The 16,443-nt window shown below is 36.9% G+C and overlaps 1 protein-coding gene across 3 annotated transcripts in view; it reads left to right on the forward strand.

Annotated features, from left to right (window-relative positions):
* The first annotated feature begins 630 nt into the window (after positions 1-630).
* fam13b (family with sequence similarity 13 member B) overlaps positions 631-16,443 on the forward strand; it is an 83,573-nt gene continuing 67,760 nt past the window's right edge. For all 3 annotated transcript variants that reach the window (XM_055159209.1, XM_055159210.1, XM_055159211.1), the window contains exons 1-2: positions 631-900; positions 16,126-16,271. The gene's annotated coding sequence lies outside the window, so the exon portion shown is untranslated. The remainder of the gene's footprint in view (positions 901-16,125; positions 16,272-16,443) is intronic.

Here is a 16,443-nt window from a genome sequence, read left to right on the forward strand (position 1 = left end):
TTCAACTAAAATATTTTAATTATATTTTCTATTAAAATATTGTTAATTTTCTGTGGTGTTTATCACAGCAGTGTCTCCAGCGTCTCTGTACGTGGCCCCTCCCACCAGAGCAGCACAATTGAAGATTTGTCTCTTTCCAAACGCTCTTACATACAAGTTCATGTTAAAACATTGTGTTGAAATTACATTTTTCTTAAAGTTTCAGGTTGTTCAAAATATTATAATATTTTGTAAAAAAAAAATAATAATAATAATTCTTCAATTAAAAAAGATTTCTGTAATAGATTTGTGTTTCTATGCACAAATATTTGAACTTATTGTTATTTTTGGGGTTTATCTAACATGAGTTTTCTGATCCGGCCCCTTGGGGATCAAAGTCGGTTGGATACGGCCGCCGAATCAAAATGACTTTGACACCCTTGATTTAGGAGAATACTTTGAGAAAACGTGATAAGCAAGAATGAGGCCTTGTTTTCGCGGCCAGGGTCAATATCCGATGCAAAGTTGCCGTTTCTGCCTAGCTACAGCGGGGCGGGTCACTATTCGGCAGAAGCGGCCCTCTGCTGTCGGGGGGCGGGCTCAGTATTTGGCAGCTCGGTCCCTCCTCCTCCTCCTCCTCTTCCTCCTCCTCCGGCACCAGCTCCTCGTTTCACTCAAGCAGCGACCTGCCTACGAGCTGCGAGCCGAGACGGACGCACCAGAGAACGGCTAACAAACACCGACCCGAGCGCCTTTCTCCGCACCTCCACTTCTCTGACATGTTAGCGACACAAGTCCACGCGTCCAGGCTGTAAATCCCCGTCGACGTTGGCTGCGATCCGGACGTCGGCTCCTGAAAAAAAAAAAAACAAGAGACGAAATTGATGCATCTCGCTGTACGTCGCGGCTTGTTTTGACCTGGTAAGCCGCTGTGACGATTAGCCTGCGTTGCTAACTCACTACTTGCACTTCCCCAATATTAGCCGCGGAAGCGCTTACATTTTAACCTCTTTATCCTCACCTGTTTAGCTTTGGACACGTTTCTTAATTAAGTTGGATTATTTTACAACTCGAACAGCTGGTTAGCGTTAAATCTAAACATTGCGTTAATTCGTGAGGACATAATTTCATTTTATAGATGCTAATGGCGGCTAATGGCTATCAACAGTGTCAGATGGATTGAACGTCGCTACAAGCCTCTTCTTCTACGGTTAAAAAAAGCAAAGCGTTACTTTAAACTAGTAGTATTTTTATTTATTTATTTTTATTTATTTATTTTTACGTATACACAGGTTAAACAGCCTCGGTGTCGTTGTTCGCGTCATAAACAATTATTCTCGTTAAATATAGGGCACTCGAGAATCACCTGGCGTTGACGTTTTGCGAGTACTACGCAAAATGGGACGTGCATACTTTTAGGAACAGTCTGTCCATTGTTGCCAGAGCCCGGTAGTTTCTTTCTCTCGCTTTCTGGCGGATGTTGGAAGAAACATTATTTGCACGTAAAGATGCACGCTTCCTGGTTTTTTCTTTCGTCAGGATGTCCCGGAATGTTCTGGTGCTTTGGCGATCCTTCTTAAAATGTGCATTGTTTAGTGGGATAATAGTTCGTGATAAGATGTTGTAATTGGAGGTGTGTTTGTCATGAAGCAGACTTTTGACAGTTGTTTTAAAAGGGGTGTGGGATGAGGCTTTGTGGATTACATAATGGTTTCTGTGCTTTAGCCCGAATTAGGTCGAATACGCTATAGTGGGCATTGAGCATTATACATGAAAATTGTATGCCTTGGATGATGGTAGAAATGGATTTGATAAGTATAGTAACGCTGTAACCAGAGCTGGGTATCATTAAGAAGTTGCCGGTACGATACATATCTTGATACAGTGCACTTTCGATTCGATATGACATGTTTCAAGTCAATTCGATACAGTTCAATAAAAAATAATAGCTAAACCATGGCTGTGATACTAAAGATCTTTGTTAAACCAATTCTTGGGCAAAGTTAATATGAAACCCACCCATTTTAATCATCAAAACGGTGAATATGTCAAATGTGCTGCATAAACGAGTTTCCTTCCACTAAACACACAACAAAACTGTAGCACTGCAACAAATTAATTTAGTAATATATATACCCAAAAATACTCTTGGCAATATATCGATAGAGCAGCCCACGATATCAGTACTGTATCATCACATTAAACAATAGGTTATACTGATATTTCAATATTTTTTGCACAACCGTCACTACAACTAACAATATTTTTAGTGGCCAACTAGTTTGTGATTATTTTTGATGTATGCTGAGATTTTTTAGTTTAGTTTTTTTTTTTTTTTTACAAAATAATGGTTCAAAAATATGATGATTGAGGGCTTCTAAATATTGAAAATGTGAAAGTAGTCTATTTTAATAATAAAAAACTATAGAGATTAGAATTTTACATAGTGTTTATATGTATGTACATGTATTTTTTGACATTTGGTTCAATAACATCACTATCCCTTGTTATAAAACGGCTTTTGGCATGCATTTTACAGTCTGTATAGTCCAGTTAACAATTACAGTGATGAAATCACGATTATGATGAATTATAACTAAGTAAGTATAAAATACATCTCGACTAGCCCATAAATTGTTGCATACTACTTGCTAGCAAAGCTTGTTATTCACTATAAGGAAAACCACTTTGTATTCGGAATAGCAGTAGTTTACTAGTTTAATACAAGTTCAAAATGCTTGCAGTTTGTAAATGACATTAAAACAGGAACAGAAGAATCTAAAAATAAACTATTTAGTGATAATTGTACTATGACTACGCTGGAATTTCTTTCACAGTTCCTTCTGTCACATTTGTACACATAAAAAAACTTGAGTTCCAGGAAGTGACTGACAACATGATAGTTTCTACAAATAACTATTCTTTAAAAGTGATCTACAATGGCTTCTCTGTTAGCTAAATAATACTATCCAAACATGCTGAAACTCTTTAAAAAAAGTTATCTGTGCCGTGTGTGCAAAATGTCAGTGGCTTTTTGTAAGTCTCTGGTTACTGTGTAATAGAAATGGTATAGACTGTGAGTAAAGGTCGTTCTGTCTGGTGCTGATGTTGCTAAAGCTTGCCTCAGAGTCAATCCCTGCCCCTGTATTTGAACTTGAGATATTGAGTCGTGGGTTGTGCTATTGTTACTGTTTTGGACTTTTGATCATTTATTTTCTAGAAACCAATAATGTATAATGGAAGTAGTTCTTAGAATAGTATTGTTATGAATTCTCTTTTTTGCTTGTTGTTCTAAATGAAATTCTGAAATTGTTATCTACTGTAGTCTGTAGTGATGTTAATGTTTGATCCTTTATATTCAATCGTAAACAGAGTAAGCCTTCATCCAGCTTTAATAAGCGGGTCATTCAGTGACCTGCTCACCGCCAGTAGGTAAATTCCATTAAGATCTAGTAATGTTATTTATTAAACATTAACAGCTTCCTACTTGGAAAGCTGCTGGGTGAGATTCCTGATATGAGTTAAGTCTGATGTTGAGGGTGATAGTTGCCGGTGTCAGTTCTTAGAATTTAAACACAGATAAGTTCTAAAACATTTTTGGGAACTTCCGTGTTGCAGTTTTTTTTTTTTTTTTCCCTTATAATAATATTGGTAGTGGCTCAGTGTGCGTTTTCCCACCAAGGTGTGTGAGTGATTGGTGGTGGTCACAGCTGCCATAGGCATACAGTGGCATCTTTGCTTCTAGCAGTCTTCTCCTGGGCAACTGTGACTAAGAAGCTTACCATTATTGAGTGTGGACTGTGGAGTGAATGAATAATAACAATACAGTTCCTCAAGAAGCTTCTTAAGCATATCGAGTGCAATATAAATGTAAGGTATTATCCAATTAAAATATCAAAGAGAAAATAATAACCATGGCAATACGTTTTAGGCATTCAGTACTGTTGTCTCCCTATAGATTGCCGGTAATCTTAAAACGATCAATTCTGACAATCATCAGAAAGAGCGCTGTATATCTAGTCTATTATTTGTAATCATGAATTTATCTTTTCAGGTTGCTACTTACAACTAGGGCTGCAAGATTATTTGCAACCGATTCAAAATCACATTTTTAAAGGACACAATTGGCAAATCGCAAAGGCTACAATTTTCTGAAATACCATAATTTCCTCCACAAATAACAAAATATCTTGTCTCATTCTGCATAAAAACTTTATTTCTGTACAAACATGTTCTGAAATATGATTATTGTATTACTTTGCCCATTCATATTTCAGTCTTTCTTGCAATTATTTTGTCGACACGTTTAAAATGTGAACTTTGTACCCTATTATTAAAACATAAATCGCTACTCTAATTCCAGTCATTTTCAGAAAAATCGCAGTTAGATATTTTTCCCAAATCATTTAGCCTTACTTTGAATATACTCATGCTCTCTTCATAGCAGTGTACTCTTTATGAATGTGAACCTGTAGCCCTTTGATGTGGCTGCTCTCACGTATGCACATCTCACTATGTTCAACAGCCCGGCCTCCTGTGGTGTGAGATAGGCTCTGTCTGTAAAATAACCCCGGTTCCAGCTGCCTACAGTGTGGGATTAGACTCTGCAGGTCACCACTGATGGACAAGAGCCAAATAAACCAGCCCAAATCTGTTTAAGGCTACAAATCCACCTCACGTTTAAAGTTTACAACCTTATGTAATTGGCTCGCACACACTTTATCTACTGCCACAGCCCCGAGTCGTGTCACAGATTACAGTGGCATTTATAACCGCGGTGCAGGGAGCTGCACAGATTTGAGTAAGTGACAAGAAGCTGTGAAAACCAAGAGGCATTGTCCTGTGGTGTACATTAGCGGTTAATGCGCTGAAGGCAGTGTCCCACAGCGCTAGGCTCAGGCTGAGTAAACAAAGATGGTGGTAATAACAGCAGGCTCCACACAACAAACTCAAACACTTTGTTTTTCCAAGAATACGTGCACAAGTTAACGGTAGGTTTTTCCTCAACATCTGTCAGGGAATAAAAGGGAACATTTCCATGGAAACAAGCAGGAGGACACCCTCCTCCAGATCAAATAAGAGCCAGGTTTGTGGAGATGCAAGCCTGTTCTCAGAAAGGACACATGTTTTTATATACAGCTGCAACTATTATTTATTAATAGTTAGTTGTATAAATTGCAAAAGGCCTGTAATTATGAGATAAGGCATATTAGCATATAAACCAATTAACAATTATTCGATTACTAAAATAGTTGACGACTATTTCAGTAATCAGTCAGTCGCGATTAATCGAGGCCTTTACAGTCTAACTAACTTATTAATTAATCAAAAGCACAATAGCAAGATCAGTCAATTAGTATTGATTTAAAATATATAGATTTATAATTACAATTGATTTACAATTTGATTTAGGTACAACCCTACTTTTTTGAATCTGTCTAGTGGAATTGAACTAAAGTTGAACTAAAGTATTTTGAATGCTGAATCGTTTTATTACATGAGGCCAATGTGCTAAGTCATGATGAGAGATTATCACATGACTCAGAATGTGTGTCCCTGACTATTCCTTTTTGTTCACTTGAACAAGGAAGTGTTCTGAAATGAGTTCATCTGTATGGATCTCAACAGAGACCGCCCACTGCTTGGTTTTAGAAGAAAATTTCCCTTTCATTTTTCCCATAAACTAGAAAAAAAATTGTTTTTTTTAAAGCCTGCTCAGGTTTGATCGGCTGGTAACAAATGACTACAAGATCTAAAATTCTATCAAACTTTAGAAAAATGTCAATAAAACATTTTGCCAAATTTAAGTTTTAAATATCAATGAAAACCATGCTGTGGATATTAGTTTCTGTGTAGCGGGTTAGCCTCTGTCTTGTGTTTTAAACTCTTAATATTTTATCTATCTATGGGAAAATAAATGGGAAATGTGCTTTAACTTACCATCTTACCAACCTCACTATTTGTTGCAGTAAGGGAAGGCGCAGTGTTGACTGAATTATCTTGTTACTGACACCTCCTTGTCATTGTTTGGCTTTGCTTGCACCTCTAACTGTTACTTCCTTCTTTTCAGCTGTGGTAATTCTCTACTTCATAGTATCAAGACGGTTGTTTTGAAGAGAATGTAGAGTGATTTGAGTGTGTTATCTGTAGTCATAAAAAAAAAAATGAAAAGAATCCAACGAAAAGATTACTATACATTTCTGCCAAACAAGGCTGTGTAGTCTGCACTTTTTACAGTCCACATTTTACATTTGCAGAAATTGAATCGCCCAATATTATAAACCATTATATTGAATTGAATGTATTTGTAATTGGGATGGGCGATGTGATATATATTGGTTATTTTCGATTGTCATGAACGATATATAAATTATTGCATATCCCAAATAAACATATTTTGTTATTATTTTACAAAAGTGAAAAGTTAATTCATGATCTTTACTGCGACTTAAGATACATTTGTGAGCTTGCTATGGATTTTAAAAGCTTTTGTGCTGGCAAATATCGGATATCGGTATCTGCTCAAAAACCTATATTGGCCCATTTCTAATTAATAACCTATTACATTTTTTTATTTTTTGTTTGTCTTCAAGAAGGGTCCAGATGATGCTGATGTTTTATTCGTTCTTACAGTAAAAATATAACTGCGGAACAGGTATTTCATAAGACTTTTCATTATAAAGAAGAAAAAACGCAGCGTCATTCAATGCCACCAAGGCCATTCTCAGATCTGTTTGAACAGAGATGCAGTGTATGAAATGAAAGGATACGTTATGTAATATGTTTGTCCTCTGCTTTTCAGCCCTCGAGTTAAGACTATTACTGGTCGAATCACTTGAATCTGGAAATTTCCATCAGTCTCAGACCACACAAAAGACAAAGAGGTGGTACAGATCAATACTAAGTCAATGAGGCTCATGTCATCGTCTCAGAGCAGACTACAACCCCCAAGGAAATGCTTAACTCTGGCACTTTAACACGTCTGTTTTTCAGGGTAAATTTGATAAAGGTTTTTGGAGAAGTAGAACATGGGATTACGAGCAGCCAGGCAAAAACTATTATGAAGAAGGCAAAATGGCTGGTGTTGAAAAGTGTATGCATTTGTGGGGATGTATGAAGGGACCTGTGTGAAATAGGGCACTTTCACTCATTCGTAAATTTCCTCTTCTTGATTTCAGACACCATGTTTTGACCCTTATTTGATTAAAAATAGAAATCACTTGACTTGAACAAAACCAGTTGACTACTAAAGAATCATTATTCGCAGCTTTATATTTATGACTATTGATCTTTTATGATGGTTTTCAATGGGTTCTGCGAAACAGTATCTCATTTTTATGTAGGCTCATGCATGAAAATGACAAAAATGTGCATCTTGAATTGTAGGACTGTAAAGATATCCACGATATGATATCATCATGGTATGAACCTCACGGTACGATATTTATTGCGATATTGTGGAGAAAGCTCACAATATGGTCGAGAGGCTCACAATAAGGGATGTAACAATATCCAAATCTCTCGGTACGATATTTTCACGATATACACCTCACGATATGATTTTTATTGAGATATTTTGTGGAGGCTGCGAACAAAACTGTGAATATGTGACTTTTTCCTCTCAAAATGCCTTTAAATAAGACTTAAATGTGCATAGAACTGTTATTTCTTCTTGTAGTCTACACTGAAATGGAACAAAGGATCATGGTCTATGTAGTTTCGTCTTGTCTTGTCTTTTTTGCTGCACCACAACTTTTAATTTAAGCAAAGAGACTTGCATTTCGATATATTGTGATGGTCCACGATATTATTGTGAGAACTCTTGACTATACGATATCACGATATTTCAGTTATTGTTACTATTGAATTGAGAATCTTAATAATTATATATGGTTAGGGGTGGGCAATATTGACAAAAAGGTAAATTGTAAATTATCCCAGTGAGTATTTATTCTAAAATGTTATGCTATAAAATGTTATGGCATCAGAAATGTGCTAATGTGATATTAACCAGTTCAGAAATATCACTTACTTATCCTTGTTTTAGAATATGATAGAAATTTTGTAGTCTTTTTTTAAAAAATGTTTTTAGGTACACAGTTTTTTTTGTATTTTCCTAAATGTTAACAGTTAGAATATTGATAAGACTATTAATTCATTGACCATACTTGATGTTAGTTTGGTACAGAAGCAAAGAAGGCCAAACTATGCAAATTGTGTTGACCTAAGTGTCTCATGCTTCTACCTCCTACTTTGCTTTACAGAGAACTGCTCTTGTATTTGACTGTAGGCGTTCAGTGTCACTGATCTGAAGGCAGACAAAGAATGGATTTTACCAGTTCACCTCAAACACTCCTCCCTCCTACTGTACCAAAACACTCACGGGTTAGTGTTTGGGCGGATTTGGAGAATTCAGTGATGATTTTTCGGAATCATTGCAAAATCTATAGCCGCACTGTCGTTTCTGGGGTGTAAGAAGCAGGCACTGATCAAAAAGCACTCCATAACATACATGCATCAAGTTCTCAAGTGCTATAAAAATCTTTGGACCAAAACCCAAGTCTAATCTTACGGCACACCAGTACCCACGTATTCTCTAACATTACTAAGAAATGTACTGGCATGTGGGCGTTAGCTTGCATGTCTTGGTTGGCTTTTTCCATGTACCGTATTTTCCGCACTATCGGGCGCTTTGGATTATGAGGCACACTGTCATTGAATGGTCTATTTTCGAACTTTTTAGTTAGACAGTTAGATAAATCAGTCAAACTTTATTTAACGGGTTCACAATAACTCTCAACTTTGTTCAATTGTAACGTGTAAAAAAAAAAACTGAGACGCTAAATTGTTAGCGTATTCACAATAACTCATAATTGTTCAAATAGTTGGGCGATTACAGCATCCAGCACGCCCGCATCTCTCTCGTCATTATCCGAGTCAGTGTCATTACTTTTACCTGGCAGTTCAGTGATGATTCTGGTCTTGGTGAAAGCTCGGACCACAGTTGATACTTATCCTTAGCCCAGGCATTCACGATCCATTGGCAGATCGTGGCGTAAGTCGCTCGGCGCGGTCTCCCTGTCTTGGTGAATGTGTGCTCCCACGCAGCTCGCAGTTTAACTTTATAATATCCTTGAGTTTAAAGTCGACATTGTAAGCGTGTCTCTTGACATGTGCATTTTGATATTAAAAGGAATCATAGTATGTATTACTCCGTGATTCTCCTGACTACTAAGTGGTGCGGCTTTGTAGTTTGTAGTCGTACAAAGACACCCAAATAAATTTATATTTAAGGCGCTCTGGATTATAAGGCACGCAGTCGTTTTTTGATGAAATTAAAGTTTTTTTTAGTGCGCCCTATAGGGCGGAAAATACGGTACTCCAGATAAAATGGGATCTCTGTATTTTTTTTGTATTTTTCAGTCTGGGCACCACACCCTCTGTCAGGCTTTGAACCGGGCTCAAACACAACTGTCCAATCAGATTAGTTTCTTTCTGTGATGAACGAGTGAGTGAGTGTGTGTTGTAGAATAAGTTGAAGTAGTCAAGGAGCTGGAAGAAGAGGCATGTCGCTGGATTTTGAACACTGAATAAGTTTATTTACTGTCAGTACGAGACCTGGAGGCATGTCTGATCTCAGTCTAGCTGTGCTTCTGTTGTACCTCTGACAACGTAGGCCAGGATAACAAGGACTGAGCTGGCGGTGAGTGCCCTTGTATAGCACAGAAATACAATTTTGCATTGATTCTGCAGAAATCCCCAATGTTTTTCAGTTTCCTGTGATATTATTTGCTCGTAAGCAGCTGTATTTGTTTTGATATGGACAGACGTTGTGTGTCCCTGATTAGCTAATCCTCCTGTCAATCACATTAATCTGAACTTGTAGAGATCCAACAGTAACCAGATGCATATCTTCTTAAGTTTTAGAGTGTATATTGTTGATTCAGGCAATGGTTGCCCCATCAACCATAACTGTAGCTCTAGATCTCTAGATGTCACGTTCTTTATAGGTTGCTCAAATAGCATACAGGAAATTTGGTAAATTATGTTCAGGTCAAGGCTATTCAAACTTCTCTTCTTAGTAACAGGACTGTAGCTTTGTATGTTTCCCATTTTTTTTTTTTAAAATTTAGTATATTTTCGATTCTTTGTATCAACGAAATAACTTGCGGGAGCTGCCTCAGTGCAGAGATAACAAGGCCGTTCCCTAAAGAGGAGCTTATTAATTTGAGTCTGACAGCACGGGCCTGGCAGGAGCTGCAAACTAGGCCACAGCGCTGTGTTTCAAGGGTAAAGTCTGGCTTCACAACATTTTTCATCTCTCCATTCTGTCTGTATTTTTACCTTGCGCGTGCCTTCTCCGGCTGCCTGTGGCTCTTTTAATCCTTCCTGCGTTTCCTTTTTTATCGGGTTTTGTTTATTTTCATTTATCTTCACTCCCATAGGGCTGTGGGATCCAGCCTAACTGCTACTCCATTGCATCGGCCATTTTTAAACCCCAGGATGTTTTTGCCTGTTTCTAGGCTGGTTGCAAAACATATTAGTGAAACCTATACATTTTTGTTACATTAACATTATAGTGACATTAGCAAACCCTAAGCTAAAATTTGCTGCTCAGAACACTACAGAATACACAGTGAGTAAGGGTGTAACAATAACCAAAATATTGTGATATTGTATCGTCAAAAGTCTCCCAATAATATCGTGGTCCATCACAATATATCGACTCACAAGTTTCTTTGCTTAAATTGACTGGTATGGTGCAGCAATAGCTAAAAAAAAACAGAGGGAACTACATCGACCATGATCCTTTGCTCCATTTTGGTGCAAACTACATGAAGAAATAGCAGTTCTACGCACTTTTAAATCTTAGTTCTTTGAATTAAGTCTTGCCAAGGCATTTTAAGATCATATTCACAAAATCGCAATAAATACCTTATCATGAGAAGTATAGAGTGAAAATATCGTGAGATTTGGATATCGTTACATCACTAGCAATGAAATGAAAAGTACAGTTGCAATGGTCTGACAAATATTTGGTACTTTATTATTATTATTATTATTATTTTAAGGTATTAAAAAACATCAACATCCTATTCATTCAGTAGCTTTTAAAGACGCTGTGCCTGATTTTTACTTTTAAAATGTGAAAAGTATAAGTATTTCTTTTTGTTTACAGTTGGCCAAATTTATTCCCCTCTCACCTTTCAGACTTTTGCTGTCACTGTAATCCTAACAGCAACTGGCATGCTAATCGCACACTTCCTGATTCTCAGACAATAAAACGCTTTATAACTGCATGCAGACAACACAGAGCTGACTAATTTTGACCTCAAGTGCCGCTTATACAATACATTAGTTATCCCCTCCCACACTTTAACACAGTAAAGTGCAAAAGCCTCTTGACTTCAGTGGGTGTGACTGGTTATTTTCATACCAGACACAAGTGCATGGAAGCTATGCACCCACCCAACACTACGCCGATGTGCCCTGGGTCATGGCTAAAATGTCTGAAACTAGTTCTGGGCGCGTAAACCACCACACAAACACATTACACACATAGCCGGTATTCGGTCTCTCAATGGGCCGGCTCTGGAGAAGAATTGGGCCAAAGTTCAGAGTTCAACAAGTTCAGTATGTTTTGTTTGAAGATTTTGCCTGAACTTCTGAACAGTGTATATTTAAAGACAAAAGGCGGTGACAGAACGACAAATAGACCACAGTTTACACATTCTTGCAGCTAATAAGAGGGTCTGCTTATTTTGTGTTAACAGCTAAAAAAAAGTACAAAGTAATGGTGCAGGAAATTATGTTGAGTTAATGTAATTTGAAGAACAAAACATTAAACAATGCACAAAATCATGGGTACAAAAATGAACCCCTGCCAAAAAAAACAAAACAATATATCTAAAGTAGTGATGCAGGAATCACAAATGTTCAAATTATTTAATATTGCCAACATAAAGCTTTTGGCACTTTTACACAATAAAAATATTACTTGAGTAGGGATTCGAGTGTGCCACTAGAAAAGTACTTTGAAAAAAAAAAAGTACAATTTCTTTAAAATATTACTCAAGTAAATGGTGTAACAGTAAGTCTCACGATACGATATTGTCACAGTATGAACATCACGGTACGATATTTATTGCGATATCGAGGGAAAGCTCACGATATGGTGGGGAGGCTCACGATTAGGGATGCAACAATATCCAAATCTCTCGGTACAATATTTTCCACGATATAGATCTCACGGTACAATATTTAGTGAGATATTTTGTGGAGACTAACAAAACTGTGAATATACGACTTTTTACTCTTAAAATGCCTTGACAAGACTTCACCTAAAGAACTAAGACTTCAGAGTGCTTAGAACTGTTATTTCTTCTTGTAGTCTACTGGAGCAAAGGATCATGGGCTATGTAGTTTCCTCTGTCTTTTTTTTAGCTTTTGCTGCACCATAACTCTTAATTTAAGCAAAGAGACTTGTAATTCGATACATTGTGATGGTCCACGATATTAGTGTAAGAACTTTGATGATACGATATCATGATATTTCAGTTATTGTTACATCCCTACAAGTAAATGTAACTAATTACCTCTGGATTTCAGAACATTTCAGAATATAATGTATAATTGTTATGCGCATTAGTTAGATTGCAGTTTGATTGCCAGAGTGTGCGAAAATGAATGTTGTACTATTTTAAGATGTTCCTCATTTTTTGCACACACTTTCTCTGAACATTTAGGCATAATCTGAGGTTGGACAGCGAGGCTGGGTCTTTAAATATCTGAGGGGGAGTAACATGATGCAAGTCAGATCAAAGCAACTGTATAATTCATGATCTATTGTGAATATTTTATCATGCTCTGTTGGAACAGGACTCAGGGTATTTGGCAGATAAGTTTTTATTCTCAAAAGTATCGTCTCGCATATATGAGCTTAAAAGTCAAATTTGAGCAACATGTAATTATCAGAATTTCACGTTTAAAGTTTTGCTTCAAAGATACAGAAATACAGAAAAAGTACAGAGTAAATCGATGCTTCAGAGCTTTCAACTCTTCTCATTTGTAGCCCTCAAAGTTGTATTTGGAGTGATGCATGCATCTTTAATCGTTTATTTTCAAGACCCCATGTAGGTCAACACACCCACTGCTCTGCACATATTGGTATAAATTTAAAAAAAAATCCTCACTCGCAAGCATGATTGTCAGCTATCCATCGGAGTTGCCAGCTCCTTGTTAAGATGACATTTACTCCCATCGGGCACCTCAGTTTTCTTGTTTTTGAAGAATATTGCAATTTAAAATTATAACAAATTATAACATTATGATGCCACAGGTGTCGTACATTATAACTATTCTTTGATACTAAATACTGTATTTAGACAAAAATATTTAAATGCCACCTTTTATTTGGAAGTAGAGCTGAATGATTTGGGAAAACTATCTGATTCACATTTTTCTGAAAAGTTTTGAAATTATGATCAGATTTGCAATTTATGTTTCAATAATTGGATTCTGTTCAAAGTTTGCTTTCTAAATGTGTTCAAAAGAATTGACAAAAACACTGAAAAGTAAACTGACAAACTAATACTAGGCCTGTAACGATAATAGATTTTGGTGAACGATTAATTAACCAAGAATTTATAACGATAAATGATAATATTGACATTTTGAGACCAATTTCAACTAATATAATGACCATGGAATAAAAATGCAAATGCACTCTTTCAAAGATCAATAAACCTTACTTTCTAAAGAACATTTAACACAGGAACTGTAAGACAACCAAAAACAATAGGCCTAAATAAAACAGACTTGTTAACATAGGACTAGCCTAATGTAGTCTGGCTCACAGCAAGGATTTGTTAACAAAAATGCACTTGAATAAACCATTCTTGAACCAAACACAACCAAAGCAATAAATAAAATGGATTATTAAGTCTCTGACTGTAACAAAACTCCCTTTTAAAAGTTATTTTAGTCACTGACTCACATTGGAATATTGTGGCCCCTCTGTCAATGACTGCTGCTGTGAACCTCGTCATTTTGGTGTTGAAATGTTTGTATTAACCCGCAACACAGGATCCTGTTTCTCTATGAGAGAGTCTCTGTCCTGTCCGGTATCGTGCCGGTGTCTTGTGGGATTTCAGTGGATTTCGGTGTTTCGCGGGGGCTAGGCTAGTTGTGTCTCACTACATTTGACGCATGTGGCCATTGAGACGTGTCCCACTCACCAGTGTTGATTCGGCATTGTGACTTGTTTTGGCACACGCCAATGAACTGTCACTGTGTTTTGTCACTGACAGCAGCACCTGCTCGTGTTGCACCTTCATGTTAGCCACACAGACAGCGGCGCTTTCTGCACTCAGGCTGCGCGTGCATCCACTGTGATGATAGACACAGCTCACGATGCTTCAAGTGTCATTACGCTTGTTAAAAGAGAGGAGTCAGAGAGCGATAGAAGCCTTCTAACATTCGGTCTCTTTTAGAGCGAGAGAGAACAAGGAAATACAAACAAGCATGCAAATAGAATTTATCGCGGCTGGAAAAGTTATTGAGCTCGTTAAAAGTTATCGTACGACTAATTGATTTATTGATTATCTTTACAGCCTAACTAATAAAATAATCATGTTTCAGAGCATGTTTCAATTTCAGTACACAGCTAAACTACAGGGTTAGAAGTTTTTATGCAGAATGTCAGGATATTTCGTTATTTGTCAGAAATGATGGCACTTCAAAAATTGCAGTTTTTTGCGTTTTGCTATTTGGAAATATAAAGCATGCATTTTTTCCTATTTTCATTGTTACGTAGCTCTTTTCAGATGTTTAAAAATAAGCTCTATACTACCTGAGATCATGTAGAATCAAACTGTCACAGATCCTGCTCCCCCTAAAGCAGCCATCTCCTCTTCTTCCTTCTTTTCTATCCACAAAACATCTCTCAGCTTTCTCCGTTTCCATGTGAACAGTGCACCTTCATTGTTGAACACAAAGCTGCCCACCATGACAGTAGGGATTAGAACTCGCTGGGTAAACCACCTAGAAGTTCTTTGCAGGCATTTCCATTACAGACGGGATCCTTTCTGCGGAGGCCTTTTTAGGGTCGTTTTTTTACACAAAGCAAAGCACTCTGGGAAAACTAAGTACCCCAATCTGTTGTGTCATTGTGTCGGCAGTCTGCTAGTCTGCCAAGAATCAAGCGCCGGAAATAAAGAGTAAACTGAACCACTGATATGCAATGCAGCAATTCTAATTTTATCTGGCTGATTTTTTTGTTTTTTGTTTTTTGTTTTTATTAAAGAGTTGAAACTCTTGGTTTTGGAATTAAGTCAGTCTTTGCACATACCAAAACTTGAATCAGTCTTGCTCGGAGCTTGTTAAACTTAGATAAATAAATAGGGTTGTGAAAAGTATTGAAAATAACTAAGATACTAATTCATATCAAAATTAGATACACATTTGAGCAGAAATCTATATTAAAAAGTCACATTGTATCAAAAGAAAACACCCATGGACCACTAAGAGACTGAGGGATTACACAGGTATAAGACCACATGGTAATATAAAAAAAAAAAAAAAACACAATTACTTAATGTTAAAAATCACATTCTGTTGTCTAAAGAAAGTGTTTTATTATTATTATTATTATTATTATTATCATCGTGGTATCAGAATCTGAACTGAGTATCAAGTCGAATTTTTAGTACCAAAATCAAGGTTGAAATTTTAGTGTTGAATGATCACTAGTTGAAAATGTTTTGTAATTAAGTCAGTCTTTGCACATATACCAAAACTTAAATCTCATTGTGTTGAACGACCTTGAGCATGGACCTTGTTAAAACTAGGTAAAGGAACACGCCCACGAATGGATGATCAAAGGACTTGCCAGGTCATTTTATACTATTGTCGAAGGGCTGAAACACGCTGGTGTAATTTTAACCGTATCTGCTATGTGGTTATAAAAGCTTTTAATTATTTTGTACTTTTTGAGTGCCTGGCTTTTTCAACTTTGGATTGAAAATACAACTTTATAACTTGTTAGACACATTTTTTTAAACAGACTTTATGCTACAACACAAAAATACTATGAACTTGACTTGCAGCAACCTCTTCTTAACTGACTTTTTTGTTTTGTGTTTGCAGCTAAAAAGAATCCTGCTAGAGGATTAGCGGACCGTCAATGAGGAACTACCGGCTCATCTTTTGCCACAACCTGAAGCAGCCCTAGATGTTTTACCCTTTCACTGGTGTGGGGAGGAGCGGATAGGACACACTTTAACTGCTACACGGTAAGGACACAATCACAAGCTCTTCCTGTTATTAAAATAGGACTTTTGTGATGCTTCACAGTTCCACAGTCTATTTTAACGATGCCTGGGGACAATAAAATAGGATGTAACGTGTTGAGCCCTTGAATATCATAAGCATAAAACTGTTGGTTACTAAGCAACTGTGTATCTG

The sequence above is a fragment of the Boleophthalmus pectinirostris genome, unplaced genomic scaffold (assembly GCF_026225935.1).
Source record: "Boleophthalmus pectinirostris isolate CB_2022bp ecotype Guang Dong unplaced genomic scaffold, ASM2622593v1 HiC_scaffold_23, whole genome shotgun sequence".
NCBI classification, from domain to species: Eukaryota; Metazoa; Chordata; class Actinopteri; order Gobiiformes; family Gobiidae; genus Boleophthalmus; species Boleophthalmus pectinirostris.